The sequence below is a fragment of the Oncorhynchus mykiss genome, chromosome 5, assembly GCF_013265735.2.
Source record: "Oncorhynchus mykiss isolate Arlee chromosome 5, USDA_OmykA_1.1, whole genome shotgun sequence".
NCBI lineage: Eukaryota > Metazoa > Chordata > Actinopteri > Salmoniformes > Salmonidae > Oncorhynchus > Oncorhynchus mykiss.
The window spans coordinates 14,450,102-14,460,393 of NC_048569.1; positions in this window are offsets into that span (position 1 = coordinate 14,450,102).

Below are 10,292 nucleotides of genomic sequence, written 5' to 3' on the forward strand. Positions count from 1 at the left end.
TGGTCTTACGCACATTGGCTACGACGAGCGTGATCACACAGTCGTCCGGAACAGCTGGTGTGCTCATGCATGCTTCAGTGTTGCTTGCCTTGAAGCCAGCATATAAGTCATTTACCTAGTTTAGTAGGCTTGTGTCACTGGGCATCTTGTGGCTGGGCCTCCCTTTGTAGTCCGTAATAGTTTGCAAGCCCTGCCACATCCGACGAGCGTCAGAGCCGGTGTAGTAGGATTCAGTCTTAGTCCAGTATTTACGCTTTGCCTGTTTGATGGTTCGTCTGATTGCATAGCAGGATTTTTTTATAAGCATCCAGCTCCTTGAAAGTGGAAGTTCTACCCTTTAGCTCAGTGCAGATGTTGCCTGTAATCCCTGACTTCTGGTTGGGGTATATACGTACGGTCACTGTGGGGACAACGTCACCGATGCACTTATTGATGAAGCTGGTGACTGATGTGGTGTACTCCTCATTGCCATCGGATGAGTCCCGGAACATACTCCAGTCTGTGCTAGCAAACCAGTCCTGTAGCTTAGCATCTGAGTCACCTGACCACTTCCGTATTGAGCGAGTCACTGGTACTTCTTGCTTTAGTTTTCGCTTGTAAGCAGGAATCAGGAGGATAGAATTATGGTCAGATTTGCCAAATGGAGGGAGAGGAAGAGCTCTCATCTCTGTGTGTGGAGTAAAGGTGGTCTAGAGTTTTTTTCCCTCTTGTTGCACATATAACATGCTGCTAGAAATGAGGTAAAACGGATTTAAGTTTCCCTGCATTAAAGTCCTCGGCCACTAGGCGCGCCGCCTCTGGATGAGCATTCACTTGTTTGCTTATGGCTTTATATAGCTCGTTGAGTGCGGTCTCAGTGCCAGCATCGGTTTGTGGTGGTAAATAGATAGCAACAAAAAATATAGATAAACTCTCTTGGTAAATAGTGTGGTCTACATCTTATCATGAGATACTCTACTTCAGGTAAGCAAAACATTGAAACTTCCTTAATATTTGATTTTGTGCACCAGCTGTTATTGACAAATAGACAGACCGCCATGCTGAAAAATTTCTCAAGATTTTCAAAAATGTAATTTTTCAAAATGGTAGATTATGTTCACCACAATTCAGAAATTACATGCTATTGCTGGAAGCGTTCACCAAGAGTAGAATGTAGCATAATGTAATTTCTGAATTGTGGTGAACATAATCTACCCTTTTGAAAAACATTTTTGAAAATCTTGAGAAATTTTTCAACATGGCGGTCTGTGTCTATTTGTCAATAACAGCTGCTGCACAAAATCAAATATTAAGGAAGTTTCAATGTTTTGCTTACCTGAATACCCCCTTTTCATGATAAGATGTAGACCACACTATTTACCAAGAGAGTTTATCTATATTTTTATAGATGTGATTATTCACTGTTTTTATTTAAACTAGGCAAGTCGGTTAAGAACAAAATCTTATTTGCAATTTTTTTATTTTACCTTTATTTAACTAGGCAGGTCAGTTAAGAACAAATTCTTATTTACAATGACGGCCTAGGAACAGTGGGTTAACTGCCTTGTTCAGGGGCAAAACGACAGATTTGTACCTTGTCAGCTCGGGGATTCGACCTTGTAACCTTTGGATTACTAGTCCAACGCTCTAACCACTAGGTTACCCTGCCGCCCCGCAATGACGACCTACCCCGGCTAAACCCGGACAACGCTGGGCAAATTGTGCGGTGCACTATGGTACTCACAATCACGGCCGGTTGTGATAGAGCCTGGAATCGAACCAGGGCCTGTAGTGAACCCTCTAGCACTGAGATGCTGTGCCTTAGACCGCTGCGCCATTTGGGAGCTGTTAAGGGGTCATACCCCCTTTTCCATTACTTTTAACCAAATGTTCATTACTATTATTATAGCCCACATGAAAAAGTAAGCATTATTGTACCTGGAAGGCTGCTGTGTCTGATCCCATGTAGGCCTACCATTTCCTGCCATTGTGCCCTTGATCAATGCACTTAACCCTCCACAAAGTAAAACTGCACTGTTAGTTACATGTCAACATGTTGTCAACATGTTGTCAACCCTCCATCTAGAAAGCACCTGGGTCTGCAGGCTTGGCTTTTGATCCGGCCCTGAAACACCCAAGTCTGCCTATCAAGGTCCTGTTGAGCAGCTGATGTTTAGGCTACAATTTGGTTAGACCAGGGCTTGAACAAAACACTGCACACCCAGTAGCTATCCTGGAGGATGGTTGCTGCCCTTGATATAAAATATTGAAAGATTACAACCAAATACTTTTCTTTATAAAATGATTCCCTCATTCAATGAATTTTTATTTATTTACCTTTATTTAACTAGGCAAGTCAGTTAAGAACAAATTCTTATTTTCAATGACGGCCTAGGAACAGGGATCAAATGGGACAAATGGATAAGGTAGGCTACTTCAAAGCAACGTCTCTAAATAGAGAAAGTTATGCAACACCCAATGCCCCTGTGTGAAAAAGTAATAACTGGTTGTGCCAGCTTCAGCAGCAATGACTTCAACCAAACTCTTCCTGTAGTTGTTGATCAGTCTCTCACGTCACTGTGGAGGAATTTTGGCAGATGGATGGATCGTTCTTTCTACTCTTGGTGAACGCGTCCAGCAACAGCTTAGGTGCTATGCTGTCCCAAGTACAGGAACGGGGAGCTACTGCCAGACCTATAGCCTTTACGAGCAAGTTCCTCAGTTATGCACACTCGAGGTATCCTGTGCACAGGCTCAAGTTCTTTGCCATGAAATGGGCAATCTGTGACAAGTTCCACCACTGGTTACGGGGGTAGCAGTTCACTGTATGGACGAATAATAATCCCTTGACATACATTCTGACCAAAGCAAAGCTCGATGCTTGTGAACAGAGATGGGTCGCCAAGCTGGCACCGTACGAGTTTGACATCAAGTACATCCCTGGGCCAATTTGTTTTGTTGCAGATGCTTTGAGCAGAGGTTTATACAACCCAGTGCACTCCATCGCCTGACAAGGGTCCCGTACGAGACCTTACTAGCTGTGCGCCCAGACAGAGTGCAAGACGTGTTTTGCTGGTCCAACCACCCTTCTGACAAAGCATCTGACTCCAACAAGGTGGTCATTAGCTGCCAGGCTACTGTTGACATCCCATCTGGTGCTTTATCAAGACATGAAGTTGCAGCTGTTCTTCATTAACACAGGTGCTGTGTGGGTGATGTGGGCTCACATGCACTGCTGTTGCCACAGCTTCCGCAGGCTGTTATGCTATCAGAGCAGACCGATGTCGATGTTCTACCACACGACCTACTGATGATTAAGCAGGGCCAACATAGAACAGTCTACCTGACAAGACAGAGGTTCTGGAAAGCATAATAACAACTGAGCCTCTTGAACTAGTGTGCATAGACTTTTGGTCTGTAGAACTGTTGTGTGTTGCAGGTGTTCAGAAGTCTCCCTTGAAAATAAAAGAGAGCCGCACACTCTAGGAGCTCAGATGCAAAAATGTAATTACCAACGTTTCAACAGCCAAGCTATCTTCATCAGGGTATAATCACAAACACTGCGGGATGACTCGCCTATATAGTGTCAAAAGACACAGGTGTCTGTAATCATGGCCAAGAGTGGCCTAATATCATTGGTTAATAATCAAATTTTAAAATGTCATACAAAGAACAGCATACAAACAACAAATGGATAGCATACGATCATAGATTAATTTGACTACACAAGTTTACAAACAATTACAATGGCAAAGTCACAATAATCACAAGAATGGCTTCAGAACAAAGTCTACGTTGAGACCGAAGGGCGCAAAGGTCTTTAGATTAAAGATCCAGGCAGCCTCTCGTTTTAACAATAAATTATCAAGGTCACCCCCTCTCCTAGGGAGGGTGACATGTTCGATGCCAATATAACGCAGAGACGAAATCGAGTGGACTGCCTCCAAGAAGTGGGCCGCAACTGGATAAGTAAAGTTTTTAACACCTAATGGTGCTACGATGCTCTGAGATACGTACTTTTAATTCGCGCTTTGTTTTACCTACATCATTTTTACCACAAGGACAAGTTATAAGATAAATAACTGCCTTAGTGGAGGACATAATAACACCTTTTATTGGGATCGATTTCCCTGTTTGTGGGTGTTTGAAGGATCTACATTTGCAAGTGCCATTGCATTGAGCACAGCCATTACATTTGTAGTTTCCATCCAGTAGGGGCGCAAATAGACGTTGTTCAGGAATATCTTGGGGTGGTAAATCAGAGTTTAACAATTGGTCTCTGAGATTTCTGCCCCGCGAGAATACGACCAAGGGAAGGTCCGAAAACACATTACCGAGACTATCATCGGATTTTAGGATGTGCCAGTGTTTGTGAACAATTCCCTTAATTTGTTCAGAGCACTTTGAATAGCGGGTAGTTAGAACGCAAGAATACGTCTTTTTACGAGACTGACCTTGAAAAATCTGATCATTCTTGTAGCCCCTCTCCTTGAACTTTCTTTGCGTCTCAGCCATATTTCTGTCGAAATCGGATTGTTAAAATTATTTTGATTCGACAGAATTGGCTGTAGGGCAAACTATTTTTCAAGGGAAGTGGGTGACAACTATCAGCCCTCAACAAACTGTTATGATCTAGGCTTCCTGTAAAGATCCGTGTATAGAACATTATCTTCACACGAAAACTGATTTGACGTGTATCAGATTGCATAGTAAATCTCAGATGCTCAGAACAGGAGTTAAGAAAAGCATGGGATGCCTGGAGCTGTTTTGCATCACCCCTCTATAGAACAAAAATATCATCAATATACCGTTTCCAAATAATGATGTGAGGCAAGAAAACATTTTTGAGAGGATTGAAAATAGACTGTTTCTCCATGTAACCCACATACAAATTAGCATAGTTAGGAGCCATGGGGGATCCAATAGCAGTACCTTTCGTCTGAATAAAGAAATAATTTAGAAACATGAAATAGTTATGCGTGAGTACTATTTCAGCCAATGTTACAATGCATGCACTGGAAGGTAGTTCATTAGGGTCACGTTGCAGAAGAAAATGTTCCATAGTTTCAATACCGCCCTCGTGTGGAATATTAGTGTATAATGACTCAACATCAAAAGTAACTAACAAGGTATTCTCAGGGAGAGGATCAAGAGATTCAATGATAGAGATCATACTGCTGTTCAGAAGTCTCACACCACGCTGTACCATCTGATAGGGAATGGGTCCTACGAAAGGATGAATAGGACATTGGGAAACATGATCCGGGGCCTGCCAATGAGAGCAAAGCACAGATGGCCTCAGGCGCTGAAGTCCCTCATGTTTGCATATAATTGTACAATCCACAAGACCACAGAATTTGCCCCTTTCCTGCTAATGTTTGGGAGGACGCCAAGACTGCCTGTTGACATAGTCTTTGGCTCTATCATAGAGAACCCAGAAGTTGTCGACTATGACCAGTTTGTTCAGTCCTTGAGGAGAGATCTGAAAGAAGCAATGAATACAGCACAGGCATCTGCAGTGAAGCAGTTGAAGAGGCATGTTTACCTGTATGACATGAGAGTCAGAGGAGCACCAGTGGAGATTGGTGATCAAGTGTTGCTGGCAAACAAGGGGGATCACGGAAAGCGGGAGCTCACTGACCGTTGGGAGGATACATGCTGTCTACCTTGTCACTGGATAGAATGCTGACAGTCACACAGCTCCACTGGACAGGAGAAGTGCGCACAGTACAGTACATCGCAACCTGATAATGCCAGTCAACTTTCTTCCTCTTCCCCATGCTGCCGTTGATGATGGAACAGACACATCTGGATTAACAGAGTCTGAGGACATGAATGACAGCCTTGTGGTCTCAGCTGCCATGGACACTGCAGTGGATGATGATGATGATGCCGAGTACAGAACAAAAGTGTGGGTGTTGGAGTTGCCTTCTGAAAGAACGGTGACACAAGCCTGGAGGGTGATGTGTGATCCTTGGTTGCTCAGGATATTCCACCTTTTAGATTCTGTGGAAGATGTACTGCAACTGGAAGGTCTGCCTCGATCAAAGAGTCTTTGACCAAGAATCTGACCAAGACCATAACAGTGTAGTGAGTGAGCTAATTGACCAGTCTGCTTACAATATCCGCACTGACCTACCAAACTCAGACCATTCCTTACCTTATGCACTGACTGTGTTGACAGACCCACTATTGCAACAGTACACCACACTGTCACTCCTTATGCAGTTGAAGGTACTCTTGGTCGTATTAGGTCAAGGCCAGTGTCTAGACTGATTATGAATCAGCAGAAAGTTAGCTCTTGAAGGTTAATATGTGAATACAGAGGGTCAATGGTATTGACATCTTTTATTTATTTTGTTTTTACATCATTGTGACCATGATTAGAGGTTGCAGGATGGCAATGTGACAGATATGATAAAGTCTCTCATGGTGGTTTATTTTATTACTTGGATGTTTTAAAGTCACTGAGTGTACTTAACATGTAACAGGCATGTTTACCTATGAGGGCTAAGGGGATTGATCAACCACTTTTCACTCTAATTCTCGTGGAGAATAGTCTGATGACTGGAATATTTAGTGACTGTTTTAACTTAAAGCAGGGTCTGCATCCACAGCTTTACCTTTTAGTTTTCTCTTTTGGGTAGTATAAAAATATATATACTTTTTTCTCTGGGTTATTTAGTACATATGTTGTGTGTCGCTGTACCTATATTTGTATATTCGCTGCATATTTGCGCAGTGCAGTTTTGTATTTTTAATATTTTTGTTTGCAAGTGGATTTCGGTAGGGGGGAGTGTAAACAGGGTCATATTGGTGATTCCCCTTGCCACTTTATTGTTAAGCCAATCGGTTTTTGGTTTTAGTTTAGTCTTGCCTTCACCTACTCAATATGGCTTCTTATTGGCTGGTTTTTGTGGCTTGCTTATGAGGGAGGATATTTCAGTTAGAATCGTCCCAGGGAACAAGCATCAAACTAGCGTGCGTGAGTGCAGCGTTGGATGGTGAGCCGTGCATTGCCTGACATCCAATTTTGTGCTGTTTCCATCAGAATAAATCTCCCTGACTGGTGCTACAAGTTGGAGTTTGTGTTGATGATTGTACACAACGCAAGAAGAGTACTGTTACACTCCTACATCTACCTGGTCTCCCTCAACACTACCACCTGGGAGTTAATGTCGCGCCACCGCATCTGCTACCTCAAGCAATGCTGCGCCGTCGAGAACCCGTTTGACCGCGGTGTGCTTCGCAACCTCTGGGGCTTCTTCGGCGCTGTAGTGTGGGAGCAGGTCTACTTCCGGGTGGGCAGTGACCCCATCTGACGACTTAATGCTAACTCACCATCCACTCAAGGCCTTCATTCCTTCCCTAGAAATCAGCCTTTCCCACCTTTCCTCCAATTGTGTTTACATCCTCCTTTCTAGAAGTATCTTTATCATAAAACTAATATGAATAGAAATGGAGTCTCCATTTAAGTCAGTGATGGCATAATGGGTGGACTGACAATCATTTGAGTATACCCATGCCAGGTAAATAAAAGCAGGCCTACTCTTCAATATGTGCTTTGATTTGTTGAGTCAACTCAACTGACATTACAAAAAATACATTCCATAGATGCTTGTTTCATCAGACCAGAGGACATTTCTCAAAAAAGTACGATTTGTGTCCCCATGTGCAGTTGCAAACCGTAGTCTGGCTTTTTTATGGCGGTTTTGGAACAGTGGCTTCTTCCTTGCTGAGTTCCTTTTCAGGTTGTGTCGTAGTAGGACTCATTTTACTGTGGATATGGATACATTTGTACCGGTTTCCTACAGCATCTTCACAAGGTCCTTTGTTGTTGTTCTGGAATTGATTTGCACTTTTCGCACCAAAGTATGTTCATCTCTAGGAAACACAACACGTCTCCTACCTGAGTGCTATGACAGCTGCGTAGTCCCATGGTGTTTCTACTTGCGTACTATTGTTTGTACAGATGAACGTGGTACCTTCAGGCATTTGGAAATTGCTCCCAAGGTTGAATCAGACTTTTGGAAGTCTATTTTTTTTCTGAAGTCTTGGCTGATTTCTTTTGATTTTCCCATGATGTCAAGCAAATAGGCACTAAGTTTGAAGGTAGGCCTTGAAATACATCCACAGGTACACCTCCAATTGACTCAAATTATGTCAATTAGCCTATCAGAAGCTTCTAAAGCCATGACATCATTTTCTGAAATTTTCCAAGCTGTTTAAAGGCACAGTCAACTTAGTGTATGTAAACTTCTGACCCACTAGAATTGTGATACAGTGAATTATAAGTGACATAATCTGTCTGTAAACAATTATTGGAAAAATGACTTGTGTCATGCACAAAGTATATGTCCTAACCGACTTGCCAAAACTATAGTTAACAAATTTGTGGAGTGGTTGAAAAGCGAGTTTTAATGACTCCAACCTAAGTGTATGTAAACTTCCGCCTTCACTGTATATCCACATCGGACTTTAGTAATCACATTGGGGGCCTTTTTACAATACATAAATCATGAAGGATTTGACAAATATCCACTTTGTTAGTTTTGTTGAACGTGCGCTGATCTTCTCAATGGAATGGTCTGCGTTCCATTGACCCCTTTACTGCATCTATTGCATGAGCCACATCGTTAGGATGATCTGAATGAACATTCTACATTAGAATGGCAATCCAACATCAGTTGATAGAACATTCCAAAATATCATGGAAGTTATTGCATCACAATACTTGGAAGCCATAGCCATGAGTGTACCAGTCAAATTGCCAGGGTAAGAACGTCCAAGCCCGTTCCATTCATTATATTTCTATAATCTTTAGATGAGACAGACGTCCAAATGAACTATGACTCCTCTCATCACTTCAGCTTGTGACCAAACTCTTTGGAACCAGGATTGCAAGAAATTCCAGTTCAGTATGTAAGTGGATTTCAAAAGAATTGACCCCAATCCTGGTATTTGTGTCAGTTGACAAAAGAACAAAGGTCAGAGGCAGGAAAAGTTTTACTGAAACAAATAGGTCAGAAATTCTCTCTGCATTAGAAAAGTAATTGCTGTGAATAGTAGTGAGATCCTTAGTCTTGGTATGTTGATTTTCCAACTCTACTACCCCACTGGGCACAGACATCAAAATGAATGTCTATTCCACGTTGGTTCAATGTACAGTTGAAGTTGGACGTTTACATTCACCTTAGTTTAAATGTATTTGTTGGCTAAGTTTTTCACAATTCATGACATTTAATCCTAGTAAAAATTCAGTCTTGGGTCAGTTAGGATCGATTGCCACTTTATTTTAAGAATGTGAAATGTCAGAATAATAGTAGAGAGAATGATTTATTTCAGCTTTTATTTCTTTCATCACATTCCCAGTGGGTCAGAAGTTGACATACACTCAATTAGTATTTCGTAGCATTGCCTTTAAAATTGTTTAACTTGGGTCAAACATCTCGGGTAGCCTTCCACAAGCATCCCACAATAAGTTGGGGGAAATTTGTCCCATTCCTCCTGACAGAGCTGGTGTAACTGAGTCAGGTTTGTAGGCATCCTTGCCTGCACACACCTTTTTCAGTTCTGCCCACACATTGTCTATAGGATTGAGGTCAGGGCTTTGTGATGGCCACTCCAATACCTTTACTTGGTTGTCCTTAATCCATTTTGCAACAACTTTGGAAGTATGCTTGGGGTCATTGTCCATTTGGAAGACCCATTTGCGACCAAGCTTTAACTGATGTCTTGAGATGTTGCTTCAATATATGAAAATTACATGAAAACTTTGATTCAACCAGTGTGCCCAGTGGGACACTCCCACCTACTCCAATGTCCTCTTCAGTCCAAAGAATAATTAAGAAGACTGAAGAGTTAAACATTTTAGGAATTTGTAGTTTTAGGAATTTGAGCTAAGTGACGGAACACTTGTGAGGAAACATTTATAGAATAGATAGACATTTACAGCCATTCCTTGGCTGCATTTAGACAGCCCGCCCAATTCTGGTCTTTTTATTTGATTTTTTTACACTAACTACACCAAAATACCAATTAGTGAAAAAAATATCAGCCTGTGTAAATGAAGCCCTTGAAAGTTAGGGTAACAGATACATGAAAATCACTTATGGCCTGTTGTACAAATCCCTGAGCTTACTAGGTCATACACCAACTGTTATTTACAGTATAAAGGTACTTTCATATACTCATGATATAATTCTTTTTTTAGAGCATTATTTAGTTCTTTGTTGGTGTCCTTTCCCCAATATCAACTCCGCATGGACAGAGCCTCTGTAGCCACTAAGTGGCTGATTGACTAAGGCCTGTAC